Source organism: Bufo bufo, chromosome 4, assembly GCF_905171765.1.
Source record: "Bufo bufo chromosome 4, aBufBuf1.1, whole genome shotgun sequence".
Classification (NCBI taxonomy): Eukaryota; Metazoa; Chordata; class Amphibia; order Anura; family Bufonidae; genus Bufo; species Bufo bufo.
This window is the reverse complement of record NC_053392.1, coordinates 298901945-298919835: the sequence shown is the minus strand read 5'-3', so window position 1 is coordinate 298919835 and position 17891 is coordinate 298901945. Positions and strand designations below refer to the sequence as shown.

Below are 17891 nucleotides of genomic sequence, written 5' to 3'. Positions count from 1 at the left end.
GTCTCAACATGGCAGGAATCATGGTCAGTTATGCCTGGGGCCATAATGGAGGAGCAGAAACACAAAAAGGATAAGCTAGGGCTGCACATGGTTTAAGAATTTTAAGAAATAATTGAGCCCCGACCTTGTGATGAAGTGAAATAGCAGATTTACTTTGTGTCTGATCAACATTTACCAATCTTTAAAATTTGTCTTGGTCCCAGCAGGCTTTGGCATTAAAACTCTGGCAGGCAAACTCAACTTTGCTACATCTTTTGCTCTCTGGCTCTGCTGTGCTGACAGGCTTTCTGTATAACTTAGCTTTTTCTTTGCAACTTCTCTCATTGTAGTCTGTCTCTTAATTATGCCAGGGAACTCTCCTCCTGACTCCTGAGGCTTTAAGCTGTGGCCTCCACATCCATCAAAGCTGATGGTGCTTTTGCTGGCTTGGCTTGGGCACGTCCAGCAGAGATGTGCCCAGCACACCCACCTTCCCCTAGCAGGGGGTAAGCTAGACTGCTCTAGAAACTGGTCCCCACCCTTCTTGCAGGAAGTGGGACTCGTCCACTCCTCCACAGAGGGGGTGTTAGAAGGGAATGGAAGGTTCCATTCTAGCTAAGTACAGCTCTGCCATGTTTGCTGCCACCTGCTGGTGAACCAGGCATATTACACGTGAACATAACAGTTACATTAGAAATAGGAATGCAAATTATAGTGGACCTGAAATAAATACACTAGATGACATGATATTAGCCCAATAAAGACAGTAGCGGGTTGAAGAAGTGGCAATTACACTCTGGGGTGTTACATTCCCCCTTACTTAAAACCAAACCGCCCTCGGCTTGTGCTTAGGGTATGCTCTAAGGGTACCAAGAAAAAATTATAGTGCTGCATGAGAATCTAATGCAAAGAGAGAAAAAATGAGAGGACAGTGCCTCATGTGTGGTGTTGCTGGAAACCAGTGGCGCACCTACAGGGGGGGTCCAGTGGGTCTGGACCCCCCCTAGAACAACCAGACATTTTTATTTATTTTTATCCCTCAGGGCCGCACCGCCGATCACCACAGGCGGCGCGGCCCTGGATGTAATTGCGGCAGTGGTGGGGGGGGGGACGGGCGGGCAGTAGGAGATGAGCGCTTCTATTGTGGAAGCGCTCATCTCCATATCCATCCTGTGCTGCGGCAGGGGACGGAGAGGTGTCCCTCCCCTGTTCTTCTGATAGGCCGCAGGCACTAATGCCTGCAGCCTATCAGAGGCCAGCTCAGGTGGCGCGATGACGTCATCACCGCGCCGCCTGAGCCGGGCAGCACACAGCAGGGACACAGGCCGGAAGAGGCTGCATCACACCGCTGCTGATGGAGGTAACAGTGTTTTCAATTTTATTTATTTTTTTGGAGAGTTGGCGGGGCGGTGGGGGGGGAGCTGGCATTATGGGGGCATCTGACAATTTTTACAGCCCAATTTTTTTTGGGGGTGGCACTCTGGGGGCATTTCTTACTGGCACATTATGGGGGGGCACAATGGGGGAGAGGAGCACTATGGGGGGCATCTGGGGGCTCTAAAGGGGCTTTTTTTTATTAACACATTATGTGAGGCACTATAGGAGAAAACGGCACTATGGGGCATCTGGTGGCACTATAGGGGCATTATTTGGGGGCACTATGGGGGAAGTGGGGGTTCTAAAGGGGACTTTTTTTTTATTGGCACATTATGGGGGGCATTATGGCATCTGGTGGCACTAAGGGGGCATTTTTTACTGGCACATTATGGGGGGGGGGCCATGGGAGAGAGGAGCACTATGGGGGCATCTGGGGGGTCTAAAGGGGCTTTTTTTTTATTGACACATTATGGGAGGCACTATAGGAGAAAACGGCACTATGGGGCATCTGGTGGCACTATAGGGGCATTATTTGGGGGAAGTGGGGGTTCTAAAGGGGACTTTTTTCTTATTGGCACATTATGGGGGTATTATGGCATCTGGTGGCACTAAGGGGGCATTTTTTACTGGCACTATAGGGGAGAGCGGCACTATGCGGCATTATTTGGGGGCACTATGGGGGAGTGGAGCACTATTGGGGCATATGATGGCACTTAGAAGGGGCATTTTTTACTGGCATATTATGGGGGGGCACCATGGGGGAGAGGAGCACTATGGGAGCATCTGGGGGGTCTAAAGGGGCTTTTTTTTATTGACACATTATGGGGGGCACTATAGGAGAGAACGGCACTATAGGGGCATTATTTGGGGGCACTATGGGGGCATTATTTGGGGGTACTATGGGGAAGTGGGGGCTCTAAAGGGGCCTTTTTTCTTATTGGCACATTATGGGGGGCATTATGGCATCTGGTGGCACTAAGGGGGCATTTTTTACTGGCACTATGGGGCATTATTTGGGGGCACTATGGGGGAGTGCAGCACTATTGGGGCATATGGTGGCACTTAGAAGGGGCATTTTTTACTGGCATATTATGGGGGACACTATGGGAAAGGGCGAGAGGAGCACTATGAGGGCATTTACTGGGGCACTATATAGGGGTATTTTATACTGGCATACATTATGGGGACATTAGCTCAACTGCGGGCACTAAGCGGGGGTATTTCATGTACTGTCATATTATAGGGAGAATTATTACTACTAGGGGGTATTAGCTTTACTACTACTGGGGGTCTATGAGGAACATGATTACTAGTAAGGGCACTATAGGGGCATTATTACTAGTAAGTGTGCTCTGGGAGAGAATTATTTCTATTGGTGGGATTTTGGGGAGCACTGTTACTCTAGGGGGCACCCTGGCACAGTATCAGCTTAGCACAATTATTTTTGGGGGACATTATCTTTATACTATTAGTGTCTGGGTGCAGTTATTTTTTAGAGCAATGAGTGCCAATAATTGTTGAAGGGGCCACTATCTGTTTGGTAGTAATGTTTCCAGGGGGACTTTCTCTGCAGTATAGTATTGGGGGTGGCAGGAAAGGGTGTTCAGAAGATGATGGAAATGTGGGAAACTAATGTCTGTTTGTTAATCTCTGCAGAGACGGGAGATGGCTGAAAAATCATCATGGCGGTCTGGTCTAAATGGAGAAGATAAAGAAAGAGAACGTCTACAACAAAGGTGACATCACTGGATGTCAGAGGTATGCGGCGCTATGTAGGAGAGGAGATGTGTAGTATACGGGAGTTGTAATACCCGTTACTACCAAAGGTCACTTGGTGTGCTGTCGTCCCTCCTTAATTATGGAAAGTTGTTGTATGTCAGTTTTATAAAATGTAATGTAATGCATGTATTTCCCTGTCATTGAGATTTGCATGTACAGGCCTGCTAGGGGTGTCATTACCGCTTCTAGTCCATAGAGGGAGCTAGGGAGCCCTAGTTTATATAAGGCCAGACAGGGAAGTGCAAGGCAGACGGAGTCTAGTGTCTGTAATCTACAGATGGAGATTAGATAATGTCTGAGACAAGTCCAGGCCTGAAGCCTGCTGTTCAGGAGAAGATTCCCTCCTGAATTCCTACATGCAGAAGCAGGAATACCTTAGCCTGAGGAACCATTCAGAAGCTAGGAGAGACTGAGGCAAATATCAGAGGAGCCAGAGGTATTGAGGAAACAGAGGAGGTACTTATGAAAGCCATAATCAAGGATATAAAGCCAGTATTAGGTTAATGGGCCTTGGTGAAGAATTGCTATATTCCAGGATCAGACAGAATTAGAGTGCTAGCTCCTGTGCTGCGAATCCTGTGTTTTACACTCTGTAATTACCCTGCTGTACTGAATTGCCTGCATCGACCGAATTGCAAAATCGACTGTATGCTGAGGAACTGCGTTTCCAATATTGTCTCTGCCTGCAACCTACTAAAGTTGAAGTTCTGTTTAACACCGCGTTTCCTCAAATTATTTCCTGCATCCGCAAACGGCGTGCCACCGTTTACTTGGCACTGGCGTCACGAACTATTCCTACCTATACCTGCCCTTGCAGAGAGTCAGCTGTACCAGGTTAGTGTATATTGCACTACTACACTCAGAAACACCTACTACGCACAACTTGAGTACACTGCACCTCTCTTTTGGCGTCACGAACAGGATTCGCACGCTTTCTAGTGCAAGAAGCGTGAACTTTGTGCCTTATACAAGTGCCCTGTGACCAAAGTGACAATTTTCCTGTTTATTGAAAGTGAACTTTGTGGACTGAAAATCGTACCCAAAGTGTTCCAAAAACCTCTAAAAAGCGCTGTGCAGGGTTGCGCTATCCAGAGGAAGAAAATCGCCGCATTGGAGTGTGGTTTTGTGGACTTTAAACATTCCTGCTTGCTGTCAGTGAATAGACAGCGTTTGTACCTAAAGATGGCCGCTGAGCTTGCTGAATTTACTGCTGCGTCACCTTCATCCCGAAAAGGCGGGAAAAGTTGGCGCCTTTCTGAGGAAAAAGCGGGAAGAAGGTCAAGGGCAGGCGCCACGGCTTATCTGGTCATTTGCATGTCTGCCAGCATGGACACCGCCCTCCACATACTGGAATACCTGGGGGGCGGCTCCCCAGTGCAATGGGAGGAGCTGGCTACTCTAATTGACGCGACCCTATCGCTCTCCTCAGTAGGATCGAGCATGTTGGATTGTGAGCAGAGTGTTGCTGCAGCGTCCGCACCTATGATTGGAAAAATGACCGACACCGGTGTAGAGCCAGAGGAGGCTCCACCGGCCTACGCTCCGGGACCGGAGCAACCTGCCTGCCGCACCAGGGAGAAAGAACCCGAGCCCTACTATGGCTCATGGAGGGACTTTTTTCAGCCATCGTTTAAATGGTCTTCCCTGATGGCGGAGATTCGGGAGGCCGCTATCAAGCGAAATACCCAGACAAAGATCGTGTATGAGGAGCTAACTAAGACCATACATGACAGACATACGCACACCCAACCCCGCCTGGAAAGGAGAAAGGGAGTGGTGCTGTCGTTTGACAAATCCCGTGGCTACGGGTTTATTCAGGACTATCTTACTGGCAGAGACCTCTATGTCGATCGAAGGTCTGTCAAGAGAGACTACCTCCCTTCGTACCAGCACAGCCTCCGCGAGGGAGAGGAAGTGGAGTACACCCCTGCCGAGGGCCTGCGAGGCCCCTATGCGACTGCTGTGACCCGTCCGAAGCGAGGACCTGAGGATTGGGAGGCAGAAGAAGAAGACCACTCTGGCTGCGAGCGAGAACCGGAACGCTCTCCAGAGCCGGCCCATCACGCCTTTCAGGAGCGGAGCTCCTTCATCGGGCCGAACGTCTTCTGGCAGCCAACCGTGTTGGAGAAATGGGTGAGCCCCTACCCTTCCCCCGAGCTGCCACGTCGGGAGAAGACACTATCTGAGCTGGAGCAGCAAAAAGGACTGAGTGCTACCTTCCAGAACATCCGGATGGGACGGAGACCAGAGGCAAGTCCAGGACCTGAAGAGGCCGAGTCTGCATCAGCGGTGACTGTACCTGCGCCGGCGGCGCCAGCAGAGAACAGCGACTCCGACACCGAGAGTATCGGTGAGCAGATCGTCCGGCTGGAGGAGAAGTTGCGGGAGTTGCGTAAGACCTACACCGCCAGGATCCAGACGCCGCCGAGGAAGGATGAGGTAAGGGTGCCTGTCACCACCCGCCGACCGCCTTCTGTAGTCACCGCTCCGTCAGTGCCCCAGACCGGACCCGCGATTGCTGTGAATTGCTGCACCCAGAGCACCGGACCGCTTGCTGCGGCGGTACCAAGTATGTCACACCCTGCAGTGATTATGCCAGGGCCGGCACGGCCCACCAGAGGGTTCACCCCTAGGCCTATGGGGCCAATACCTATTAGGGGCCCCTTTACCCTGCAGCTACCCCCTGATACAGTCATGTGGGCCCATCCTCCTGTAGAGGAATACTACAGAAGATACCTCCCTGCAGAGCCAAGTAGCTACAATATGCCACTGTGATCAGCCTGCTAGGCCCTTGATTTATTTCTTCAGAAGGTGATGTTAACCCTTCCAGGACAGGAGTCCTATGTTGCTGGCCCTTTGTTGCAGCTGCCAGTTGGTCCACGGCTCAGTGGTAGGTGTTGACCACTGAAATTACAAAGTCAGCAAGGCCACGTTTGTTTCCAGGACCTCCTGCCTGCTTTTGTTACCCCACACCAAGTTGTGCCTGTTCCTTTGTTGCACCTTTTACCCTTCACCCCCTTTTTCAGGTTGATCAGGGGTATTACAGCACTTGTCTTTGCTGTCCATTTTATTGTGCAACCTGTTACTAAGGAACCGTGCCCGGAGACAGACTCAAAAGGACCTGAGCCTCTGAGATTCTTACTCTTTTAAAGTATTGTGCCCAGAGATGGACTCCACCGCATGAGAGCCTCTGTGATTTAATAAGAAATAACCTGGGTACGGACTCATGTTTGTTATTTGAGCCTCCAAGAACTTTTATACCGTTTTCTACTGTTTTATCATGGACTTATTCATTGTCATGGACTATCCTGGTTATATTGTTACGCTGTGCCAGGTCAGCGCCCCCGTTCCATTCATTATCCTGAGAGAAGAGAACGACGCCCCTTGTCACTACCCTGCACCTTTGCCAATTGGACCTGATGTAAATGCAGTTGAATTGCATGTATGTATGCCTGCATGTCTCTTTTTCTATTTCAGGTAGAGATTCCAGTTGGGCGACCCATGATGGAGTACGAGGGCGTACTCAGCTTAAAGCAGTGGGGTATGTAGTATACGGGAGTTGTAATACCCGTTACTACCAAAGGTCACTTGGTGTGCTGTCGTCCCTCCTTAATTATGGAAAGTTGTTGTATGTCAGTTTTATAAAATGTAATGTAATGCATGTATTTCCCTGTCATTGAGATTTGCATGTACAGGCCTGCTAGGGGTGTCATTACCGCTTCTAGTCCATAGAGGGAGCTAGGGAGCCCTAGTTTATATAAGGCCAGACAGGGAAGTGCAAGGCAGACGGAGTCTAGTGTCTGTAATCTACAGATGGAGATTAGATAATGTCTGAGACAAGTCCAGGCCTGAAGCCTGCTGTTCAGGAGAAGATTCCCTCCTGAATTCCCACATGCAGAAGCAGGAATACCTTAGCCTGAGGAACCATTCAGAAGCTAGGAGAGACTGAGGCAAATATCAGAGGAGCCAGAGGTATTGAGGAAACAGAGGAGGTACTTATGAAAGCCATAATCAAGGATATAAAGCCAGTATTAGGTTAATGGGCCTTGGTGAAGAATTGCTATATTCCAGGATCAGACAGAATTAGAGTGCTAGCTCCTGTGCTGCGAATCCTGTGTTTTACACTCTGTAATTACCCTGCTGTACTGAATTGCCTGCATCGACCGAATTGCAAAATCGACTGTATGCTGAGGAACTGCGTTTCCAATATTGTCTCTGCCTGCAACCTACTAAAGTTGAAGTTCTGTTTAACACCGCGTTTCCTCAAATTATTTCCTGCATCCGCAAACGGCGTGCCACCGTTTACTTGGCACTGGCGTCACGAACTATTCCTACCTATACCTGCCCTTGCAGAGAGTCAGCTGTACCAGGTTAGTGTATATTGCACTACTACACTCAGAAACACCTACTACGCACAACTTGAGTACACTGCAGATGCTCCGGCTCCTCCCCCTGCCATTTGCAGAAGGAGGATTCAGAGCTGGGTGAGGACGGCCAAAGGGGGCAGCAGGCCACGGGCGGGTGGCAGATGGTGGGGGGAACCACAGGCCTTGAGCAGGATCAGGGGAGGGAGGAGAGCGGAGGAGCTTCCTGGCTGTAGCTTGTTGTATAAGCAGGCAGTGCAGCCAGGACAGAATCTCCCCTCTCCGTATGATGTGTAGAGACAGGCCGCAACTATAGAATGTTAGCTGTACAGTGTTTGTTGGGCGTGGCCTATTATATGTAGGAGGGGCTTTTAATAATGGGCGGGGCTAAAAAATTGGTTCCATTCCTGCAGAGCTTTTAGAAATGGCCGAGTAAAAGAATCAGCGCAACACACTACAGCCACCCCCCCCCCCCCCCCCCCGCACTACACATGCCCCATTTTTTTGCCTTTTCGAACCCCCCCCTAGACAAAATTCCTGGGTGCTCCCCTGCAGTATTGTATATATTGTAAGTTTGTAGTTCGCTTACCAGATCATGTTGTGAGGGAGTCACAACAGCTTTACAGGCTCCTGCTAGTATATATCCCAACCATCATTCGGGGGCTTGGATGCAGCCTGGGTTCCTGCCTGCGCCTAAAGAGCGGGTGCTGGTATTGAAATCAGACATAAGTTGTGAAAACCAAAAGAACTTCTTCTGCAGGCGCTGCCAAGGATCACATCAACATGGGGTGTATGGTTCCAATAGCTTTATAGTCTACGCGTTTCAGGGTGGATAACACTTTGCTCAAGACATTAATACATATATAACGGTTGCTAATGGTTATATATGTATTACTATGTATCCATGTATGTATATGTATCCACCCCTGAAACACGTAGACAAAAAAGCTATTGGAACCATACACCCCATATTGATGTGATCCTTGGCAGCGCCCGCAGAAGAAGTTCTTTTGGTTTTTACAACTTACGCATGAGAATCTAAACTATTTTTGTTACTACAGACATACACATAGCAACAGCAACCACTAGGTTCCTGCCCTTATGAGTAGGGTTTCTATTCACAGTTTGCCCTCTCGGTAATAACCAGTGAACCAAAATGTCTGGACAAAGCGCTCAAATACTCCACGATGTAGCCACAGTCATGTATGGAGCCTGGCGGTGTCATGTACTGTAATCCCTCCACGATGCTATGAGACACCCGCAAATAGAAGGGTGGCTTCATTCTGTATTCTCTTCCAAGCAACAAGATCTATAAATAGCTTTTCACACGGTCACCTTGATGACTGACAGGTAGCTACAAAATTTTCTTTAAGGCGGCATGCAAGGCCTTAGGACACTAAATTAGGAGGAGGAGGCGGTGCTCTCCAAAATCTCCATGAGGGCTAATCCTTCTAAGCAGTTTAGACAGAGTAAGGAGCTAACTATCTGGCTAATAAGGTTAAGTGCAAAGATCCAATTAAAGTGCATACAATCACACTGCAGTACCTGTAAAGGAATACACACAATGGGCACAAAACATTAAACGTTGCTGAAAACTTGAAAAACCCATCTAAATACATAATGCAATTAAATAGTGCAATAAAATCACATTAGAGTCCTTTTCTTCAGTGCTGCCGGATGGAATGCACCAACCTGGAACCTCTAATACGAAAAGCCCTTTGTAATCCACGGGAAATAGTAATGTCATTATTTGTAATCCACAAAAGGCACAATGTGATTTGTAATCCACATGGAATAGTAATATGAAGTAGCAGCAAAGGTGATGAGAACCCTTTTAAGCAAAGGGGGGCTCCCAATTAACCTGAGAAGGGGAGAAAAAGGAATTTTGGCGCAGACGTGCTCTACTTGGAGGTAGTTTCCAAGTAGGGGGAGTAATAACAGACATGTCTATCTAGGTGATGACAAACGGGGCAACCAAAACAAATAAAATGCCAACAAGTCCTCATCCATCAGGAGTTGTCCATGCCGTGGCTCCCATTAGTTCGATGAAAAGTGCAGTAGAGCAACTCCTCAGAGGAAGGACCTGACGTCATCCTCACTGCTGCTGCTGAAGCTGATCAAAGGCCTCTCCTGCCTCTTGTAATCCAGACGTGCAGCAATGGTGGTGCTCTGGCGACTCCTGCTGGCAGACCTCGGTAGTGACCTGGTGGTCACACTTTTCATTGCTGCTGCAACTCTCTGCTTGATGGGTCTGGAACCTCCTACCATAAGAAATTGGTTCGGAATTGCTAATAGCTGCCCTGTCCCACTGTGTGAAGGATATGGTGGCTTTATCTGTGCACATTGTATAAGGGTCCATTCAGATGTCTGTTGAATGGGTCCGGATCCGTGCGGAACGGGTGCAACCCATTCATTTTCAATGGGGCTGGAAAAGATGCGGACAGCACACAGTGTGCTGTCCGCATCCGCATTTCCTGTCCACTGCCCCGAACTTCCGGTCCGCGGCTCCGGAAAAAAATAGAGCATGTGCAGTGTCCCAGGGGGTCAGTAGAGCAGCTTTAGGTATGCGGGGAGTCGTAGTGCAGGGCAACCCACTAACCTGGGATTCACTGTCGTCTTCAATCCGGGTCTATACTGGAACAGGCAGTTGATAGATGTCGCGACGCCAGTGCCAATTGAACGGTGACACACCGTGTAGTGATAGGAGGAATAATGGAGCAATCCGGATCTTTATATAACAGGTTAACTTTACTGCATGACTTTGTAGTCGGATGTACAGCCAGTGAATACAGTTCCAGAGTTATTCCACACTTTACCATACAGTTAACAGCAGTGGTTCAGGCTTTTACTTACAAAAAAGACTAACTTTCAGGTAGGCCTCCTAGGATCAGGGATTCCCTCTTATGCTAAATGCAGCAATTCCCTCAAGGTCCAGACACCCAACTCCTGGTGATAACCCTTGAGCAACGGTTTTTATAGAGGTCTTCTTCCCTCCCGATGGCAGGCTCTATCTTTGGAGTACCTCAGGTATAATTAACCTGGAGAACTGGGTGGGAATGATCCTCCACACCAGTAGTGCAATTTCTGCACTTCTTAATGAATCCTGAATCTCTCAGAACTCACTCTAGAAACTTCCAACTCCCTTCCCTAGGCTAGGCCCTAGCCTATTTATACTAAACTTGGGGCTCCCTCTGCTGGCTGGAATAGGAATTGCCTGCAACAGGCCTAACTTGCTTAAAGGGAGATACACCTTATAATATAGCAGTGTCGGGTAACCTACCCGTATGCTGCACACCCCCAGACTTTAACGTGAGTAAGGCCTCGTACTCACACACACGTTTTCCTGAACCGGCATAAAATGGTACATAATTTAAGCATTACATTATAAATATGATAAATAATTATTTCACACAAAAGATATAACATTTGTAACTCAATGAACAAATGACGCAAGGGAAAGGGGCGTCTTCTTGTTTCTTAGACACGGCCGCTGACCTGGCACAGCTGACTTAAGGTGAACCAGGTTAGTTCATTTTTCTTGGTTGCAGTATAATAACGGAACTACCCAGGGGTTTCCTGCGGGTGTATCACAGGCAAGGGCTCACGTGGAGGAGTCCATTCTTGCGCACAAACGTCAAGCAAGCTATTCCCAGTAGCAACTGCTCGGGAGGAGACACCACCAGCATAGTCAAAGTCCCCTAAACGGACTGGCGGACGTCCCCTGTTCATCCGGGTAGACCTTCTCAACACAGGGGTCTCCTCTCCCCTTAGCATCGAGGTAGACGAGAGAGGAGCAACAGGAACAACTAGATCCCCTAGAAGGGGGACTGGATCCGGGGCATCTTGAACCGACTCTTCTGGAGGTGAAGATACAGTAGGTGCCGGAGCGGGCACCAACAAATTCAACCATGGTGTCAGGAGCCAATGCATGGGATCAGTGTCATACCTTAGATTACTGACAGCCTGCATAGGATCCTCGGGCTGTATTGATGGCTCTGACACAGGTGATTCAGATCTAGAACTCTCGGCACTGGGTTCTTGCGTCAGGCAGAGCTTTAACCGGTTTCTGTGCACAATTTGGGATCCCCTGCCTTCCCGGGTGATCTCATAAGTGTGGGTCCCAGCATTTGGGATTGCAGTGACAACATAGGGACTCTGCTCCCATTTACTGTCCAGTTTACTTGTACGGCGGTTATTTTTCAACCACACCACAGCCCCTATTGTCAAGGGTTCTGCATGGGCTGCTTGATCATAGTCTCTCTGCTGTCGGTCTCTAGCATAATCCATACGTTCCTGAACAATGGCTTTGGCCGTATTCAATCGCCTTTGGTGCTCAGCAACCCAGTCGGTATTAGGTAAGGGGTTGATGCAATCAGGTACGTGTATGTCCAAGGAGTGATCAGCAGGCAATGTCCCTTGGCGCCCAAACATCAAATAAAAAGGGGTATACCCAGTGGAACAATGGATGGTATGGTTGTACGTGTACATGAGCTGTGGCAACAGACTGGGCCAATCCCCTCTGGTTTCAGGAGGCACGGCCCTCAGCATCTCTATCAAGGTCTGATTCATCTTTTCACACAATCCGTTACCTTGAGGATGGTAGGCTGTTGTCCGGATCTTCTTGCAGTTGTGTAAGCGGCACAGTTCATGGAACAGATGGGACTCAAAAGCAGGTCCTTGATCGGTGAGGATCTTTTCTGGACATCCGTAGGGCAGGAGGAAGTGTTTCCAGAACAGTTCGGCTGTAGTCTTGGCCGTCTGGTCTCTCACAGGCACCGCTACAACAAACTTAGTGAAGTGGTCAATAATAGTCATGGCATAAGCATACCCTGAGCGACTAGGCTCCAACTTCACATGGTCGATGGCGACAAGTTCAAGAGGACGGGTACTTACAATGGGTCTCAGTGGTGCCCTCTGGTCGTGGTGCTCACTTCGTTTTAAGGCACAGGCTACACACTCCCGACACCACCTCTCGATGTCTTCTCTCATGCCCACCCAATAAAACCGCTGGCGGATATTAGCCTCAGTCTTTTGGACCCCAAAATGACCGGATTGATTGTGGTACATCTCCAACACCATACCTGCATCTCGTCGGGGTATGAGAATCTGGTGCACTCTTTCGTTGGATACTGGGTCAAGGCTTCTCCGTAGCAATAGGCCCTTTTGTATGAAGAGCTGATGGCGCTGTCTCCACAGTTTGATGAGCTCTGGATCTGCACTCTTACGCCTAATCCTCTCAGGGGCTCTGCCACTAGTAATAAAATCCAACAACTCACCCAGCACTCTACTTTCAGACTGTAATTTCACCCACCTTTCTTCTTTGGGCTCAGGCCTACTGGAGGGTGAAGGGGCTGCGGCTCTGTCATTGGTAGCTCGAGCCTGATCCTGTTGAGCAAATTTGTTATAGAAAGCCGGCATTTCTACATCTTCCCAAGCATCCCGCCCATCATCAGGAGCTGTCTCTGTGGGAAGCCTGGATAAAGCATCAGCATTGTCATTAGTACGTCCAGCACAGTATTTTACAGAGAAATCATAGTTGGCAAGGCGAGAGGCCCATCTCTGCTCCAAGGCCCCCAATTTAGCTGTATTTAGATGCGCCAGAGGGTTATTGTCAGTGAATGCAATGAACGGGGTGGCGGCTAGATAATCTTTGAATTTCTCCATCACTGCCCACACTAATGCCAGGAACTCTAGTTTGAAGGAACTATAATTCTGGTCATTTTTCTCAGCTCCTTTCAGGGAGCGGCTTGCATAAGCTATCACTCTTTCTTTTCCCTCTTGGATCTGGGCTAACACAGCTCCCAGGCCTCGTTTGCTAGCATCGGTATACAGATGGAAGGGCTTGCTGTAGTCTGGATAACCTAACACAGGACGCTCGGTCAGTTTCTTTTTTAACAATTGGAACGCTATCTCTCTTTCCTCATTCCACTCAATGGGCACAGGAGTTCTAGGACTTTTCTTGGGTTGCCCCCTCAAGAGTTCCTGGATAGGATCAGCTATTTGAGCAAAATGGGGGATAAAACGTCTATAGTAGCCTGCAAAACCAAGGAAACTCCTCACCTCTTTGACGGTAGTGGGGACCGGCCAATTACGGACAGCCGCTAGCTTATCAGGGTCAGGCTGCACGCCCTCTGCGCTTACCACATGCCCCAGGTATTTTACTGCAGGTTTGAGCAAGTGACACTTGGATGGCTTTACTTTCAAGCCATATTTGATAAGGATTTCAAATACTTCTGCTAAATGTTTCAGATGGTCCTCATATGTTTTTGAGTACACAATGACATCATCTAGATACAGCAGCACTGTTTCGAAGTTTTTGTGACCCAAACACCGCTCCATTAGTCTCTGGAAAGTCCCTGGGGCATTACACAGCCCGAACGGCATACAATTGAATTCGAACAGGCCCATGGGAGTGGTGAAAGCAGTCTTTTCCCTATCTGCAGGGGCCATGGGTACTTGCCAGTAGCCACTGGTCAAGTCCAATGTGGAGAAATAGGCGGAGGAGCCCAGAGCAGTTAGTGACTCCTCAATGCGGGGCAGTGGGTATGCATCTTTGTGGGTTATTTGATTAATTTTCCTATAATCCACACAGAAACGGATACCACCATCCTTCTTCTTTACAAGGACCAGGGGTGCAGCCCACAGGCTACGGCTGTCCCGGATTACATTAGAGTCTTTCAGCTCTTGGATCATTTCTTTTACAGTCTGATATGAAGTAGGCGGTAAGGGTCTGTATCTCTCCTTGATAGGAGGATGAGAGCCAGTAGGTATGGTGTGTTGTATGGCACTAACCTCTCCATAATCAGTAGCATGTTTACTGAAGGCCTGGTGGTGCTCTTTGACAAGCTGTAGGATCCCTTCTTGTTGATGTTGGGGGGTAGTCTCGTCCCCTACATGGAGCTCTTCCCACCAGGGCACTTGTGGCTGGGTCACCGATGGACATCCACTGTCTGCAGCTGGCGGCTTTTCTGTCACTGGAAGACGAATGATGTCTTGGAAGGACACCTGGGAAAGCTGGGCAACACGGCAATGCTTAGTAAGCGCAACAGGATGATCACTCAGGTTAATCAGACGGACAGGTACTTTACCTTGGGAGACGTTCACCAGGCACTTGGCAGCTCTCACATAAGGGTAGTTCTCCATCTGGATTGGTTCCACCAGGGCTGGATAATCTTGGCCTTGGACTCCCAGGATAGCACGACACCATAAGAGAGTTTGAGAATTAGGAGGCAAAGTCACAGGCTTAATATCACGGATCCTGACAGTACAAATTTCTCCTTTTCCATTAGCAAACCTCTGCTGAGCACTTAACACAGTAATAGTCTTCTGAATCACCCTCTTGGATGCAGAGGAAGCAGTGGGCAAAGTCTGGTGTAATACGGCAAGTATTTCAGAATAACAGTTTTTGAAGACATTGGTGCCTAGAATGACAGGATGTCCTCCTCTGTCGCCGGCCTGTACTACTATCACTCCCTGTTGAGGCAAGGTTACTTCTCCCACCTGCAGGGTGGGTTCCCAGTATCCATGAATCTTTACCGGTTTGCCATTGCTGGCGATAATCTCTACCCAGGATTCAGGCGGCTGGGTTAACTGGTTGGTGTCCCAGAACTTTTCAAATGCGGGCAGCTGAATGGTAGTGACCTGGGACCCAGTATCTAATAGGGCTTCAAAGGGGACCCGTTGATCTCTATATTGATTTTAGGATGGGATCCTACATACCGGGGCATCCAACTTGGATCCTTTGGACCTAATGTTCTACCTCCCGAGGGGTGGTCCTCAGCCTCGAGGGTAGCCCGTTTAACTGCCAGCACGTGGATTCTGTGTGTCCCACCTTTTTACAGTATTTACACACGGGCCGCTTGCGATCTTTGGAACGATCTCTATTACGCCTCCCAGGATCCCTGGGGTGAGTCTCTTGGTATGGAGGTGGGAACGGCCTAGGAGGTGACAGGAACTCTTCCTCTGACATTATGGGTTTTTCCCATTCCTCTATCTTTCTGCACACTCTCTCTAGACTTTTAGTGAGGTGATTTACCTGTTCTGTCAGCATGGCAATAGTATCGGTAGCTGAAGCTTGAACGGCTTGACCGGCCTCAGCTTGGTTAGTGCTAAGCGGTTTTGGCCTGCAGGCTGATGACTCAGGTGGGGTGCTCAACTCAGTAGATACGGCTGACCCCAGAATTCTTATGGCCAGCTCTTTAAAATCCAGAAAGGTACTGCTAGGGTGCTGGGCTGACAGCATTTTTAATTGAGTCCTTATTTGCTCACTAGACACCCCTGTGATAAATTGTTCCCTCAGGGTCTGGTCCTGATTATCAGCCTCCTTCGGATCTATCTGAATTACAGCCCCCAAAGCCTCCTGAAGTGATAGGGCATAGTCACGGAGGGACTCACCGGACTTCTGCTTCTTGCCAAAGAAGTGCATCTTTATCTCTGAGGCAGTCCTGGTTTCAAAAGTGGCCCTGAGGCGGGTGAATATTTGTTCTAGAGTACTCCGCTCAGCAGCAGGCCAGGATAATACCTCTCTGCGGGCAGCTCCCTCCAGTTGTGCTAGCAGGATTTCCATCTGCTGTTCGGCATTTATGGGGTACAGTTTGAATAATGCCAGCAACTTTTCTTTAAAGTCTCTTAAGGTATGGGTCTCCCCTTTATAGCGGGGGAACCATGGGGCCCCAAAATAGTAAGGCATGGTAAAGGGCATCATGCTGGGGGCTATAGGATGATTAGGAGCCGCAAGCTCTCCCGGGGCCGGCTGCTCGGGAACTCCCGGTTCTGACATGTTAGTTTATTAAGATGTGGCCGCTGGCGACTAAAGGGGCCGGAACAATCCCCTTCCCTCCGGTTACAAGTCCTTACCGGTATCGCCGGGCTTGTGCAGGCCAAGTCTCGAGAGACTCCGGACGTCCTGAGTACGCGGTGACGTAGAAGAAGCAGGGCCGCGGCGGTGCGATGATGAAGAGGGGCGGGAATCTCTGCGCGGGAAACTTTACTCCAGGCGGCCGGTGGCCATCTTGGTCACCATTCCCTGACAGCAAGCAGGGTTGTTGACAAGTGAATAAATTGTAATCCACAAACACGATTTGCTTTTCCTGGGGGTAGCGCAACACAGCACAGCACCTCCGATTCCTCCCAGGCACAATTGTAATCCACCGACTTGGAAATAAAGGGTACAGTCCTTGCAATACGGTAGTGGAATAGTTAAAGCACACAGTTCACACTTCTCTGCACTCCAGAAGCATGCGGATCCTGTTCGTGATGCCAAAAAGAGCGATGCAGTGTCCCAGGGGGTCAGTAGAGCAGCTTTAGGTATGCGGGGAGTCGTAGTGCAGGGCAACCCACTAGCCTGGGATTCACTGTCGTCTTCAATCCGGGTCAATACTGGAACAGGCAGTTGATAGATGTCGTGACGCCAGTGCCAATTGAACGGTGACACACCGTGTAGTGATAGGAGGAATAATGGAGCAATCCGGATCTTTATATAACAGGTTAACTTTACTGCATGACTTTGTAGTCGGATGTACAGCCAGTGAATACAGTTCCAGAGTTATTCCACACTTTACCATACAGTTAACAGCAGTGGTTCAGGCTTTTACTTACAAAAAAGACTAACTTTCAGGTAGGCCTCCTAGGATCAGGGATTCCCTCTTATGCTAAATGCAGCAATTCCCTCAAGGTCCAGACACCCAACTCCTGGTGATAACCCTTGAGCAACGGTTTTTATAGAGGTCTTCTTCCCTCCCGATGGCAGGCTCTATCTTTGGAGTACCTCAGGTATAATTAACCTGGAGAACTGGGTGGGAATGATCCTCCACACCAGTAGTGCAATTTCTGCACTTCTTAATGAATCCTGAATCTCTCAGAACTCACTCTAGAAACTTCCAACTCCCTTCCCTAGGCTAGGCCCTAGCCTATTTATACTAAACTGGGGGCTCCCTCTGCTGGCTGGAATAGGAATTGCCTGCAACAGGCCTAACTTGCTTAAAGGGAGATACACCTTATAATATAGCAGTGTCGGGTAACCTACCCGTATGCTGCACATGTCCTATTCTTGTCCGCAGCTGCGGACAAGAATAGGAATGATCTATTAAGTGCCGGTGATGTGCGGCGTCAGTGTTTTGCGGTCCGCAATTTGCAGACCGCAGAACACTATGGACGTCTGAATGGACCCTTAGCAGGATTATTTATCTGTATAGCATATTATGTTATTATTTGTGCATAGTGTATGGGAGAAGCACTATATGGTGGAGTTACTGGTGTGTGCAAGGTTTAACAACATTATTGGTGTGTAACGTGTAATAGATCATATTTTTTGTGTATAACGTATGATGTTCACGCTTTTATTTCTTGCACGTTATGACAGCAATATCAACTTATACTCAAGTCATTATTCAT

General features: G+C 48.8%; 1 long non-coding RNA gene across 1 annotated transcript in view; it reads right to left on the bottom strand.

Annotated features, from left to right (window-relative positions):
* Positions 1 to 805: 805 nt before the first annotated feature.
* The window catches only part of LOC120997629, a 99062-nt gene continuing 81976 nt past the window's right edge, over positions 806 to 17891 (bottom strand). Inside the window, exons 6-7 of the long non-coding RNA XR_005778203.1 lie at positions 15311 to 15317; positions 806 to 879 (exon numbers count right to left, since the gene is read on the bottom strand). This is a non-coding gene — a long non-coding RNA (uncharacterized LOC120997629). The remainder of the gene's footprint in view (positions 880 to 15310; positions 15318 to 17891) is intronic.